The following is a 14791-nucleotide window of genomic DNA, read 5'->3' on the forward strand; positions in this document are numbered from 1 at the left end:
TTTATCCATATTTTTTACTCATCTGTCCATTCTGTAGCTAAAAGGAGCATCAGACACAAGGTTTTCACAGTCATACAGTGAACATTGTAAAAGCTATATCATTATACAATCTTCTTCAAGGAACAAGGCTGCTGGAACACAACTCTACAGTTTCAGGTACTATCCTCTATCCACTCCAATACACCATAAACTAAAAAGGGGATATCTATATAAGGCATAAGAATAACCTCCAGGATAACCTCTCAACTCTGAAATCTCTCAGCCACTGACATTTTATTTTTCCTCATTTTTCTCTTCCTCCTTTTGGTCAAGTAGATTTTCTCAGTCCCTTAATGCCAGGTCCCGTCTCATCCTGAGATTTCTGTCCCATGTTTGCTAAGAGATTTATACCCCTGGGAGTCATGTCCCACGTAGTGGGGGAGGGCAGTGAGTTCACTTAACTTGTCAGCTAAGAGAGAGAGGCCACATCTGAGCAACAAAAGAGATTCTCTAGGATGTGACTCTTAGGACTTATTTTAAGTAGGCTTTGCCTATCCTTTGTAGGAATATGTTTCATAGGGGCAAACCCCAAGATTGAGTGCTTGGCCTATTGATTTGGTTGTCCCCGCTGCTTGCGAGAATATAAAAAATTCTCCAAATGGAGAAGTTCAATATTTCCCCTTTTCTCCCCATTCCCCCAAGGGGACTTTGCAAATCCTTCTTTATTCGCTGTCCATATCACTCTGGGATATATTGGGGCATCACATTAACCTGGACAAATTAACAAAATCTTATGGCCTATTCAAGATTCCATGTAATTAACGGTGTTCAACCAAATTGATCTAGGGCACTGTTTCTAAAAGCATGGTCCTTGGATTAGCTGCATCCACCTCTTCGTGGGAACTTTTTAGCAATTCTCAAGGTCTACTCTGCATCCAGAAATTCTGGACCTGAGGCCCACAAGTCAGTGTCTTAGGAAGCCTCCCTGGTGATTCTGATTTAGACTGAAGTTGAGAAACCCTGTTCTAGAGCAACAGCCAGCAAATGTTTTCTGTATAGTACCAGATAAATATTTTAGACTTTGAAGGCATTTAGTCCTTGTTGCAACTACTCAGCTCTGCTGCTGTAGTGGAAAGGCAGCCATAGACAATACTTAAATGAGTGGGCATTGCTGGTGCCAGTACAGCTATATTCACAAAAACAGGTGGCTGGCTTGAGCCTTCATTGTTAACTTCTATTCTAGGGAATTGAATTGGTCAGTTATTGTTGTGTAACAAATTACCCTAAAAGTCTGGCTTTAAGCCCCAACTAGTTATTTTTTTTGTTTCCATTTCTTTTTATTTTTTTAAATGTAATTTTTTTTTCATGTATTCACATACCATACACTCCTTTGAAAGTATACAGTCAATGGTTCACAGTATCATCACATGGTTGTGCGTTCATCACCATGATCCATCTTAGAACATTTGCATTCCTCCTGAAAAAGAAATAAAAAGAAAAAAGAAAATCCCAAACATCCCAGACTCATTATCCCCTCCTTATTAATTCCTACTATTGCATTCTACCTCCTTTAAAGACTTAGCATAAAGGTAAGTTAACTGAAACACTGTCAGGAATAGATCTATAGATTATAGATCTATAGATCTATTCCTAGTTATTTTTATTCATACATCTGTGGGTTGTTGATGTAGTCTATACTTGTCTGTCTGAGGGGGTAAAGAGTGGGAAAACACAACCCACTACCAGGCAGAACTATAAAATCACATAGCAAAAAGTGTTGATAAGGGCAAAAAGCAGAGTGAAGAATTGGGACTTTCAAGGTTGTCTGGGCACATGGGGGGTACCTTGTAAATTATTATCATTTCATTATTCTATTCTATTATAATATATTCTATTATTCTATTATTATCATTAATTCTTTATTTTATACAAATCGAGTGGAAAATGGATGCAAAGGCCCCTTCTCTGGGGAGCCTGTTACAGACATCCTCATTGATAGGTGCCACTTGCCATTAGCACCTTGGACAACAGGCGTAGGGAGTTGTCAATGCAAGCAGCATGCCAGTTTGTGACAGAACAGTCTGTTCTCAGTGCTGCGTGGCTGTTTGTTCAGAGGCCACCCTGGAACTGCCTTGTCACTTCATGACTGGTGGCTGCTCAAAAACAGTCGAATCATTCCAGAGAGCCCATATTTGACAGGGATGGAAGACTCAGATTCTAAAGAACACTGCTTGATTAGAGCTCAAATAAATGGACATTCTCAATGAGAATATGTTTTTGGCACCTCTTAGGGAGAAGAGACAAATGAAAATGAATCAAATTGGTCTTAGAGATTTATTTTTAAAAGTAAAATTAGCTTCCAGTATATGTCCTGGGCTCAGCATAGCTTTTATCCAAATCCCTTCACTGGGGCTTCCCTTGTGCTATGTGCTATTTTCATCACAATCACCTGGGAAATCACAATTACCCGTACAAATACACATTTGTGGAGCCTAATTTGGGGGTGAGGGGGTGAGGTGGGACACTGATTTTTAAAGTTCCCTTGTGTTTGTGGATATGAGGCAGATGAAGGTTGCACTGGTCCCTTTCCCTGATTCCCCATGCCCCACTTTGTTTATTCACACACAACTTCACTATTTTACAGAAGCTAGCATCACCCCCTCTCAGCTTCTTAGAACTGGAGAGTTCTACGTTCCAAGCTCTTAAAAAGCAAAGGCCTTGTGTTATTCCTTTCTCTCTATCCCAGGCAAGATGGCCTGGAGCAGCACAATGTTGACTTCTGCATTTTGGGGGTTGGGGGGGAGGACTCATTTTACAAAGGTCTAGAATTGGCAGCTATTTCCCAAGCACAGTCCTAAGTTTACCCCATTTCATGCTGCATTTATGAAGACCAGGGCAGTGGATTTTTTTTACTCATCCCTCATCAGCTTCCTCTGCATTTGTCATTTATCTCACCCCAGCATCCGATCAAAAGCATCATTGTTATTAAGAGATGAGGACCTAAATAATAATAATGGTCACCTATTCTCAATGAGCTCATGTTCTACCAGGCAAAGGACTTCATGAGCTAGTAACTACAGTGCACTTCATGAAGCATAAGGCTTTGAGGAGGTGTCAGGGTAGAGTATCAGTGGAGTGAGGACTGGGAAATCAGTTTCCTGTGGTCATTCAGAGACCCAAACTGATGTCCATGCCATCTACATCTTGCCCCCCACCCCCATCATCACTTTCCCTATCCCATCATCTGAAAAGGAAAAGAATATGGGGAGAGCATCTGCGGGAGGTTTTTAGGATTGGAGCAGGAAGTCCCCTGCTCACTTTTGCTCAGTTCCTATTGGCTCAAGTCCAACCATATGATCTTACCTCGCTGCAAGGAAGTCTGGGAAATGTAGTCAAGCTGTTTGCTCAGGAACAGATTTGATGAACTGCTAGAAGTTTCTGTCAGATTAGGAATTTCTTTTAACTTTATTTATGAAATCTATTTTTTTTCTAAACTATTCATTGCACTGACTCTCACTCAGCATTTGATGGGGAAATGAGGCCATCTTGTGTATTTGAAATTGGTTTTTCTGTACTTGGAGGCAGTAGGAAAGGAGCAAGCAGATGAGAGGATGGTGCCTGGTGAGCCAAAGAAGTAGGCATGTGTGGAGACATCCCTTTCATATCTTCTGCTGCCATCTAGAATAAGAGCTTGCTACAGGGAACAAAAGGCCCCCTTATGATGTGGCTCTGAAGCCACATCAGGACAAAAAAGTAACAACACCAGACTGCAGAGAGATGGAGTCCCCACATAAGTCCCACCCTTTGGTGTGACAAAGGAACAATGGCTAATTTGTTACACTGACTTCAGATCCCTTCCAAAGGTCTTGCCTAACTGACATAGACAGAACTAGGGCTTTGGAGCCAGACAGACCCGGGTTTGAATCCCAACTCCTCAGTGGCTGACCTTTGACTTTGAGTAGTTAAATAACCTCTCTGTGCTTTTGTACCCTCACCTCTAAAATGGAGCTAACGAAATACCTGCTCATCGTAGTGGAACAAGGACTGAATGAGTTTATATTTGTAAACCACTTGGCACAGTGCCTGGTACATGGTAAGTACTCACTTCATGATAACAGTTACTTTTATAAAAGTAAGAATCATAATTTGCATCTCATAGAGTTGTGATGATCAATGAAGGACATCACAGAGCAGATGTTCAGTAAATAGTTGTGATTATCATGGTAGCTTCACTGGTATATACGCTGGCAAGAGTGAGTGATCTTAGATGCCATAGGGGACATTCAAGAGGTAGAACCAGAAATTATGTCCTCATTTCTGATGGCAGGTTGAATGTCATGGGTGGCTCTGCCAGGTTTTGTAGCCGAGGAGCGAGCCCCAGAATTCAATACGAAAAAGAAAGGAGAAATCCAAGTGTCTTGTGATGCTGTCTATCCCACACCTGAGGTCCCCAAGGGTCTAGAATTAGCATCCATTTCCCAAGCATAGTCCTAAGTTTACTTCATCTTCATGTTGCATTTGCAAACACTAGGGCAGTGGATTTCCTTCATTATCCCCTTATAAGCTCCTCCTGCTTTTTTTTTATTCTTCTGGCCCCAGCATCCCATTGCGAACATTGTTGTCATTGGAAATATGGTTCACTGCTTCCTCTCTCCAGCCTTTTTAGAAATGTTGTCTTCCTAGAAAACCTGTACTTATCCTTCCATATATAGTTCAAATGACACAACTTCTGATGCCCTCTAGGGCACTTCTGGAGATATAACCCATTACTGTGTGTTATAGTGGTTTAACGATGATGGTTACCATTTCATATTAGAGCAATTTGCTTATGTCTTATTTCCCCAATTAGGTTCCAACCATTCCATTTTAATGTGGAATTTCTAGCCCCTAGCTCAGTACAATTCATGCATTAGGTGTTCATTTAGTGTTTGTTAAAAGCATTTGTGAGCTGTACCCACTGCACCAGAAACCAGGAGAGGATGAACAGCTTATTTACCATTCCGCTCTAGTTAATACCAAATGCTGCTGCCAGGACCTCCAAAATATAGCCCTAGTCCTGCTTTTCCACCTCCACTGCTCTCACTCTTGCTCCATTTTCCAGCACCTGACACCTCCACTCTTTGTCTGCTCAGAATCCATTCTCCATAGCAGCCAGAATGAGTTTTTTTTTTTTTCTAATGAGAAACCAGACATTTTATGCATAAAACCCTCCACGCTTAACACAGGACATTTGGAATAAAGTCCAAACCTCTTATTATTCCTTACAAAGCTGGGCACCATCTGCCTTTCTGACCTCTCCAGCTACACACTTCAAGCCTTTCACTTCATCCAACATGCCAAGCCCTCTCTTCCCCTTCTCTCTGAGTGGCAGGCTTATTATTCTTATTCCAGTCTAAGGTACTTAGATGTCACCTCCTCGCAGAGGCCTTCCCTGCCCACCCTGTCTGAAGTCAAAGCACACTCTTGCTACCACATCACCCACTTTTATTTTAATGTTTAATACTGTGACTTTACCTTGTTCATTTGATTGTTACTGTCTGTTGTCAATCCACTTGAAGTAAGACCCATTCTTCAAGAGTTTTATTTTAATCACTGCTGTATCATCCGGATACCTAGACCAATTTCTGACATACAGTAGGTGCTCAATATATATTTATTAATTAATGCAAGTACATTTATTTAACTGTTTCTTCATCTTGCATCACTTTACATTGGGATCTCAAGTAGAATTATATAGCTTGGGGACTGAAAAGCTGAGTGTATGCTAAGATTTCAAAGCAAAAAGCAGAATATTGAGTTCTGCAAATACAATAGCAGTTACTTATTGTGATGATTATATTCTGATGTCAACTTGGCCAGGTGATGGTGCCCACTTGTCTGGTCAGGTAAGCACTGGCCTGAGCATTGCTGCAAGAATATTTCATAGCTGATTGATTAACTGGTTATTAAACCATCAGTTATTTGATTGCATGTGTGGCTGGTTACATCTGCGACCAACTACGGGCGAGTTGCTTGCAAACGAGATAGTCCAATCAGTTGAAAGCTTTTAAGGAAGGAGAGAGACTTTTCACTGCTTCTTCATCTAGTAAGCCTCTCCTGTGGACTTTTGTCAAGACCCTTCATTGAAACTGCTGGCTTTACAGCCTGTTTTATGGGTTTTGGACTCTTCCTTTCCCACAGTTGTGTGAGATACCTTTATAAATCTTATATTTATAGATACCTCCTGTTGGTTCAGTTTGTTTAGAGAACCCTGACTAAAACACTTACTGAATTATCAAAGACTCTAAGTACCATAAAGGAGTGCATGGATGAACAAACAATAATCATGTCAGCCAACTCCCTAATCTTGTAGGGGTTGCATCCTGGCAGAAGATGACTCCTTTAATATGCTGCGTATAAATTCTTCCCTGAACACTGTCTTGCCAGGAGAATTTACAGAAGACAAGCTGGTTCAGAGATAAATCCATTGTGGCAGCTTGACTCTGTGGTCAGCTACCAACAGAGGGAAGAGGGAGGCTCACTGATATAAAGGAACTGACTCATACTGATCCACAAGAGCCAATGATGTGAATTTTGCTGCAATTTATGTTGGTAGCCTAAAATGGACATGGTGAGTATATTTACACCATGGAAATTGGTGAATGCTAAAAATTGGGGCTTTAAAATTTTTTTGTCGTTGTTTGGACAGCTGCTTTACCAGCATGCCACTACTACTCTTCATTCGGGTTTTGGCTCTTGGAGGTGGGAAGGAATGAGGGACACAGTGGATGGTTGGACATGACTTGGAATATCTAGGTACAGTGGTGATTGTCAATATTAGCAAAGTGTTTTATGGCCACACATAGGTTCTCATACACTCATTAAGTGCAATTGCAGGAGTTCACTCTGAAGTAAATTCTTGAATAAATGCCATCTGTTTAAGCAACTAGGGAGGTGTTTGTGCAGAACCCAGCGAGGTGACTGTTCTCTAGGACTTAGGAGGAAAGGAAGCATGGAGTTTCTCAAGGAGTGATATTCCTTCTGACTCCAGGATGATTTTCCCATCTTGGACGCAGAATATGCAGGTGGACATTTCTTTCTCATGGTTATTGTGACAGGCTGTAGTAGGAAAAGCTTTGGAGTAGGAGCCAGACACGCTGCAAAGCTGCTGGATGCCATTGGACAAGTCACTTTAATTTTCTGAGCCTCTGTTTTGGTATCTGTAAAGTAGAAAAAAGTGACCTGACCTGGGAACTCATTTTATGAAGATGTTGACTCAGGGAACACACGTGGGACCATTGGGAGTGTCTTTAGAACACTGAGAGGTGAAGGGGTGGAGGGTATGACCAAGATCCCTCAGGTTATAGGCAAAAGAGGCTGAGAAGGGCTGTATGGGAATTGTAAACATGGGCAGATGTTCACCTTTTAAACCTTGGTGAAGCCTATTGGAAATCAGGTGCTTGTCAGATATTAAGAACTAGTTCCTGTTATCTATTGTTGTGAAGCAAACCACCCCAGCCTTAGTAGTATACAATGACAGCTGTATAGTATACTCACAGGTTCTATGGGTCATGAATTTGGATAAGATACAGCAAGGATAGCTTGTCTTTGCTACAGAATGTCTAGGACCTCATTTGGGGTCTTGCTGGGGATTGCTCAAATAACTAAGGGTTTGAATTTATCTCAAATAGGACGGCTTAAAGGTTCAGCTCACCTGAATCTACCCACCAGAGTGCCTACACTTGGTTCTTGAATGTGGCTTGTGCTTCCTTAAAGTCTGGCGGCTTTAGGGCAGTTAGACTTCTTACATAGCTGCTCATGGCTCTAAGAGTAGTGTTCTAGCAAATATGGCATATGCTGCCTGACCTTTTATCACCGAGCCTCAAAAATCATAGTGTCATTTACATTGTACGCTGTTGATCAGAGCCATCAGAAGGCTACCCATATTCAAGAGGAGGGGACACAGACTCCACTTCTGAAAGGGAGAATAGTCTAAGAATTTGCAGCCATAGTTTAAAACTACCAGAGAACTTAGAAAAATATTCTTCAAATAATGTAATAATAGGAATGTAAAAATAAGATGTAGAAAAAGTAATAAATAAAAATAATAATGAGAGCTAACATTATAGTGTTTCCTGCTTTACAGGCATGGTTCTAAGTACTTCACAAATATTTGCTTAATCTTCATCACCTAAGAAGTGGGTACCATAATTGTGCCTATTTTACAGCTACAGAGAGGTGAAGTAGCCTGCCTCAACCTATACTGCTGATGGTCCACTGTAGAAAGAGCAGCAAGTAATGTGCTGAGTGCCTACCATGAGCCAGTCGCTCTTTGTGTGGATTGTCTTACTTGGTTCTCTAAAGAACCTCATAATGTTGATGCATTATTTCTACCATTTTAGAAATATGGTAGAGGAAACTGAAGCACCGAGAGGTTAGGTCACCCATGCAAAGTCACAAAGCTAGGAAGGATTAATCTCAACTCTGCCTTTCCCAGAAGCATGGGTCCCAGAATGTTTGCACATGAAACCCTGAAAGGAGAGAGAATCTGGGGGTGATGCTGCCTGGGGATCTCAGTGGGCTAGGGATTTGCACAGAGGAGTTCAGTGCTTTGGTAGGAACTAGGATATGTTACATTTTTTTGAGATGAGGGGATGATTATATGTCAGTGAGTGTGAGTGTGTGTACATGCACTTGAATGTGAAAAAAAGCTCAATCCAGCAGATTTTTATGATGCTTCTGTGATGTACTCTTCCTTATACTAGGTTTGTAAAGAATTCGGAGAAAGCAACATCCACCAGAAAACTGAACTACAACCACTCAATCCCTTTCCAATGCTCGGTATGTTAACACTTCCAAAGTGCTTTCCCATAAATTCTCCTGTTAAATTGTCTAGAATCCTGAGGTTTGGTAGTTAACATCCCTATTTTACAGACGAGGACACAGAGGCTTGGAGAAATTAAGAGCTGCAATAATTCGGTGGTCAGGCAATACAGAGATCAAAGCTCTGGCAAGAGAGACCCTGGCCATTGAGCCAGTCCAGCCATCTCACAAGGTTCTGAGAGGTGAGATGACTTGCTCAGGTTGGCACAGACAGAGGCAGAGCCTAGAATAGAGCCCAGGTTTCTTGACTTCTGGTCCATGGCTTTTCATTCATCTTACCCATCAGTCATTTCACCCATCCTTTTAGAAACCTTCTTGATCCCTCTGTAGCCCAGTAAAATTAAGCATTTTTGTAACATGGAAGCTTCCCACAAGCTCTTGGTGAATAATCTTATCACACTCCGTTGCCATATGTTTCTTCCCTAGTAGGCGATGAGGACAAGGACTGTCTTTTAGCAGCAGATCCTGATATCTCCCACAGTGCCTATAAAAAGCAGGTATTTAACAAAATGTTGGCGAAATGAATGATTCATTGAATCCAAGAGTGATCAGACTGGGTCACACAGATCTGGGGAAGAATGAGGGACTTGGGTTGGGCTTTGAAGCACAGATCAGAGTCGGAAGGCAGAGAAGAGAGTGAGAGCCTTCCAGAGGCCTCTCTGGAGCAAGGCTTGTCTATAGCAGTTTGTGTCCTAAGGAGACGTTTGAAAGAAGTCTGGGGATGGAAGCAGAGAGCCAAGACATAGCCCCATTGGGTCCCAGATTGTCATGGAATTGCACCGTCCCTCTTGCATCTGGGGCTGCTGCTAATTAATGCTTCCTCTTTGACATGGAAGATGCCATGCTGATTCATGACTCAGTCACTGCCAGCCTGGATTCCTCTTAGTAGGATTATTCTAGAAACCTCCTCCCCCAACCCCCCAGGCATACACTTCAGCTGCCATTAGATGCTTATTAAGGGGAGTGAGTCAGGGTGGTGGCTTAAAACACAATTTCCACCCAGCTCCATCCCCCTTCTCTCCTCTCCCTGCTCTGCTATTTCAAGCACACAGACTCATAAGACAGTGGGGGGAGTGGAAAGAACATGGATCCTGAGCCGCCAGATCTCCAGGCAAATCTCAGTTCTGTGGTTCCCTTGCTATGTGACCTTGAGCAGAACACTTATCTTTTCTGGGTCTGTTCCCACAACATAATGTAGTGTTTGTTTGATGATTGAATAAGGACAAGCAGAAGGGCTTTGCAGTGGATTTGTGGTCCAGTGGGTGCTCAGGAAGTGCCAAGAGGGCTGTTGGTTTGAGGTTCATGTGCCTTGGCTCTCCCCATCTCCGGATGTAGACTACAGGGCCATTTTGATGTGGGCCTCTGGCAGAATCCCAGGAAACTATTGGCTTTTTGCTTCTGGCCTGGCTATTAGGGATTGTCCCTGAGAAATTCTTTTCTGTGGTTCTCCATCAAGGAAGGGACCCAGAGCTCAAAGCTCCTGTAATAGGAAGCTTTCATAGCCTTCTGGTTAGTTGCCATGCCCCAGAGATGGCAGGGCCACATGAGCTGGCTTTTGCTTTATGGGTTTCACTGAGTTGTCAGGACACAGAGTCTCAGGTCTTCCTTCTTGTCAACTCTTTGGAGACATGAACAGGCACCAGAGCAAACAACTGGTGTTGGGGAGATGCCGGCTTTGAGAGGTGCCAGTTGTCATGTGCCTGAACAGTTCTATCCAGGGTTGGTAGGGCTATTTGCGGAGTTGGCTTTTCCTTCCTGACTCCTGGCTGGGGTGAGCTCACATACCTCCCGAAGGATTCATCTGCCCATTGGCCCCCGGTTCCCAAATGGAGCCCCTGCATGTTCTTTGCAGCTCCATTCTAACAGAATCGCTGTGGGTGCAAACTCTAGCATTTTCTTGCCTCTGGACGTCCAGACTGCCTTTAGCCAAGCACTTGCCCAGTGCGGCTCTTTTGTGAGCATCTTCCATCCTCAACACTGACCAAAGTATTATGCCTCTTCCCCTCAGGAATCCTCTTCTTGCTGCAACTTTCCTGCTGTTACCATTTAATGGGTACATATCTGCTATCCTGCTCGGAGAGTAGAGACCTCTTTCTCATTTGAAGTAGCTCAAATGGAGGTTGCTGAGGCACTGAAGTAAGAGTCATAAGACTTGGATCCCCAGTTCTATTACTCACCAGCTTTATAATCTTGGGCAAATCACTTAACCTTTCTGAGCCACAAGTGTTCATATTTGAAAGGGTGGGGCTAATACTAGTTGTCCTTTTTCTTCTCCTTCCCTCCATTTACTGTGAGAAGCAAATGAGATAATGTCTGTGAAAGTGCTCTGTAAACCAGAAGCTGTTATTATCCAAAGACAGCCCATTATTATTAAGAACTGGTTTTCCTTATTCTTACAGCTCTCCCTCCCTCTCCACCCCTGAACTGACTTGAAGCTGAGACTTTATGGAGGCAATCCTTTGGGGCCAGAAATGAGAAAAGTCTGCTTTACTTATTGAAGAGATCTTCTCATACTGCTAGGATTTGAACCAAAGAAGAAAGGTAGAGGACTCTGATGTCAGTCTTTGTTGGTCGGGTATTTACAGTCTTATGGGAGCCACCATGTTAAGCCCCACACAGGACCCAGAAAGAAACCCTTTTCTCCCAGGTGCTAGGATTGTTTGCAGTATGGTTGTGCTTGGCAGGCATAACTTCTAAAGTTTTTCACAATCTGGGACCTCTCTGGGTCCCACTGGCACTCTCTGCAGGGCCACCTTTCCCAGAAGCCTCTCTCTGGGCCTGCCCCTTCAATCCGTTCTTGTACTGGAATGAACTCTGAATGTCAGTCTGCTCAGATTTCTTATTTGCTTAAACCCCCACACCATGGGTCCTCATGTCCTTGAGGTAAAGTCTAATTGTAGTTATTGGGACTCTTGCTGACCTCCCCTGACCTTTCATCTCCTTGCGCTTAACCCTTAAGCAATCCTGCCCTTCCAATGACCTGCTCTCTGCATCACCTTCTCTTCCTGTAGGGCCCAGCTTATGTATCTCTGACAGGAATTTACCAACTCCCCTAGATAAAACCAGGTACCCTACAATGTGCTCCCACAGCACCAGGCTTCTTTCCCTGCTGTCACTTTCCACCCTGGATTCTCATATGTGCTAGGCTGTGTCTTCTCTGGGAAATTGGAAGCTCCATTACGGCAAGCACCAACACTGCCTTGTTCATCATATGTACTCATAGCCTAGCCATGAGCCTGTAAATGGAGTAGGTAAATCAGTATTCAAGGTTATGCCTCCAGATGCTGGAGCATTCAGTTGCTTGATGGCTGGAAACCAATAGGGTTCGTTTTAGAGAGGTATTACTACATTATTGAACAAAGTGTGCAAACCTTAATTTTTGTCTTCTATCTCTTTCTTTCAGTATATGTCAGTTAGCTAATGTTTGCTAAAATTTACCGCATGCTTAATCTGTGCTGGGCACTGTTTTGAGTACTTTACAAGCATTAACTGCTCATCCCTCACTAACACATTCAGAAGTGAGAAGTGAGTGCTATTATTGTCTGTCTGCAATAGATGAGAAAACGGTGATTCAGAGAGTTTGAATAACTTACCCAAGATCACCTAGCAAATGAAAGATCACTTTTAAGCCCAAGTCTGTTTTTCTCTATGCTTTTAATCTATGCTTTAAACCACCCTACCAGACTGCATGGGCCCAGAAAGATCTTAGTTTGAATTCCCAGGATTTACAAGCTGGGTTATTGGAAATAAATTGGTTTAATCTCCTCGTACCCCATTCCTTATGGATGGTATATGAATTAAATCCCTTGGTATTTGTAAAGGGATTCTAGCTGCTCTAAAACACTGGAGGCTAGAAGAGATAAGCATTTGTTTCTTTTTTGTGTGTGAAAAATAACATGTATACAAAAAAGCAATTAATTTCAAAGCACATAAAAACAATTAGTTATAGAACAGATTTCAGAGTTTGGTACGGGTTACAATTTCACTATTTTGCTTCTAGCTGCTCTAAGATACTGGAGACTAAAAGAAATGTCAATGTAATGATTCAGCAATCATACTCGTTTGTTAAACCCCATCTTCTCTGTATAACTCCACCATCATCTTTGATCTTTCTCTCACTCTTTAGAGGTATTTGAGCTATGCCCATTCTAACTTTTTCATGTTAGAAGGGGCTGTCTGGATAATATGGGGTAGGAAGATGGAACCACTTAATGTTCTGGAGAGGCTGGCCCCCCTCCATTTTAGGACTTATTTGATCCAGGGACCCATCTGGAGGTTGTAAGTTTCTGGAAAGTTACCCTAGTTCATGGAACCTTTGTAGAATCTTATATGATGTCTTAGATGTTCTTTAAGTTTGGCTGGAATGGTTTTGGTTGAGGTTTGGCAAGTTATGATAGGTAGCAGTGTCTAACTGAAGCTTGTGTAAGAGTAGCCTCTCGACTCTATTCGAACTCTCTCAGCCACTGATACCTTATTTTTTACACTTCTTTCCCCCCTTTTTGTCAGTCTGGCTTTATTGATCCCACAGTACCAGGGCCAGAGTCATCCCTAGGAGTCATCTCCCATGCTACCAGGAAACTTTCACCCCTGGATGTCATGTCCCATGTAAGGGGCAGGACAATGATTGCACTTGTAAAGTTGGGCTTAGAGAGGGAGAGAGAGGCCATATCTGAGCAACAAAAGAGGTCCTCCAGAAGTAACTGTTAGGCATATAGAGTTTAGATCTTTGAAACTGAGGCAACTGTAAGAACTAGAACCTATTGCTTTCTTCTATAATATCCCTGCAGAGTATATATAATTGAACTTCTTGCATTGTGGAGAATTTGTCATTTCATGAGGCAAGTTAATCAGTCCTGAGCCTATGAGAAAATGTTTTTGCACATTCAGCAGAATACTGCCTACTTACAGTTCTACTTGTTCCAGTTGCTGTGCCATAGGCACTTCCTTAGCCATCTCAGGGCAGCTGCCTCCACACTCGCCTCTTGGAACCTGGGTTTAAAACATCCCACATCCTCCCAATTGCTAGACTAGGACACACCCCAGTGTGTCTGCCCCATCCTTGATAAGTAATAGCTAAGACTTGCTGCAGAGATGTCCATTGCAGCATTAATTACATGTATGAAAAACTTAATGCAACCACTTAAATGTTCAGCAATAGCGGATTGAATGAGTAGATTATAATATATTCTTAATATGTTGTAATATATTATACTAGGCAATCAGCAAGAATGGTTATAGGAATAAACATTTCTTGACCTGGAAAGATGGTCATGGTATATTGGCAAGTGTAAAAAACATATTGTAAAGTAGAATATAATATATGATCTAAATTTTAGCAAAAGTATTCATTTATGTATGGAAGATCATCTGAAAGTATTTCAAAGTAAAAGTGTTTATCTCTGGGTCATGAGATTATGGGGGATTTTCTTCTTTTTCTAGACTTTCTGTTGGGGGAGGAAGTATAGCTTAGTGGTTATGAAAATGGCCTTCAGAATTAGACAGATCTGGTTTTAATCTATTTTCTGCCACATAAGAGCTTTGTCACCTTGATTTGCTAGTTTGAAAAATAAGGAGAATAATAGTGTCTGCTTCAAGTGCTGTTAACAGAATAAGATTAGCTTCATTTTTTGGTGTGCTTATTCTGTCCCAGGTAATTTACTTGCGTACTCTCTATTCATGATTCCCATTCAGATGAGGAAACTGAGGTTCAATCACACATGGAAGGAGATAATTGCTCTCCCCACTTTTGGCACTTTACTTCTTTTTAAATTGGTCCTCCTGTCATCCACATCTCCCTTGCTGACTCATTCTGGACCCACTTTGACTAAAAGCCCCAGACATTTTCATACCTGCTCTATCTTCTCTATCCTCTAGTTGTGCTTTACCTTATCTTAGCTTTTTTTTTCTTTTCTGGACTTGAGTGAACTTATTATTGAACAGGCAGGTGGAC

General features: G+C 42.1%; 1 long non-coding RNA gene across 1 annotated transcript in view; it reads left to right on the forward strand.

The window, feature by feature from the left end:
- Positions 1-2756: 2756 nt before the first annotated feature.
- LOC143689048 (uncharacterized) overlaps positions 2757-14791 on the forward strand; it is a 102088-nt gene continuing 90053 nt past the window's right edge. The window contains exons 1-3 of the long non-coding RNA XR_013178506.1: positions 2757-4072; positions 8724-9023; positions 10850-11382. This is a non-coding gene — a long non-coding RNA (uncharacterized LOC143689048). The remainder of the gene's footprint in view (positions 4073-8723; positions 9024-10849; positions 11383-14791) is intronic.

This window comes from Tamandua tetradactyla, chromosome 6 (genome assembly GCF_023851605.1).
Source record: "Tamandua tetradactyla isolate mTamTet1 chromosome 6, mTamTet1.pri, whole genome shotgun sequence".
In the NCBI taxonomy this organism is placed as follows: Eukaryota; Metazoa; Chordata; class Mammalia; order Pilosa; family Myrmecophagidae; genus Tamandua; species Tamandua tetradactyla.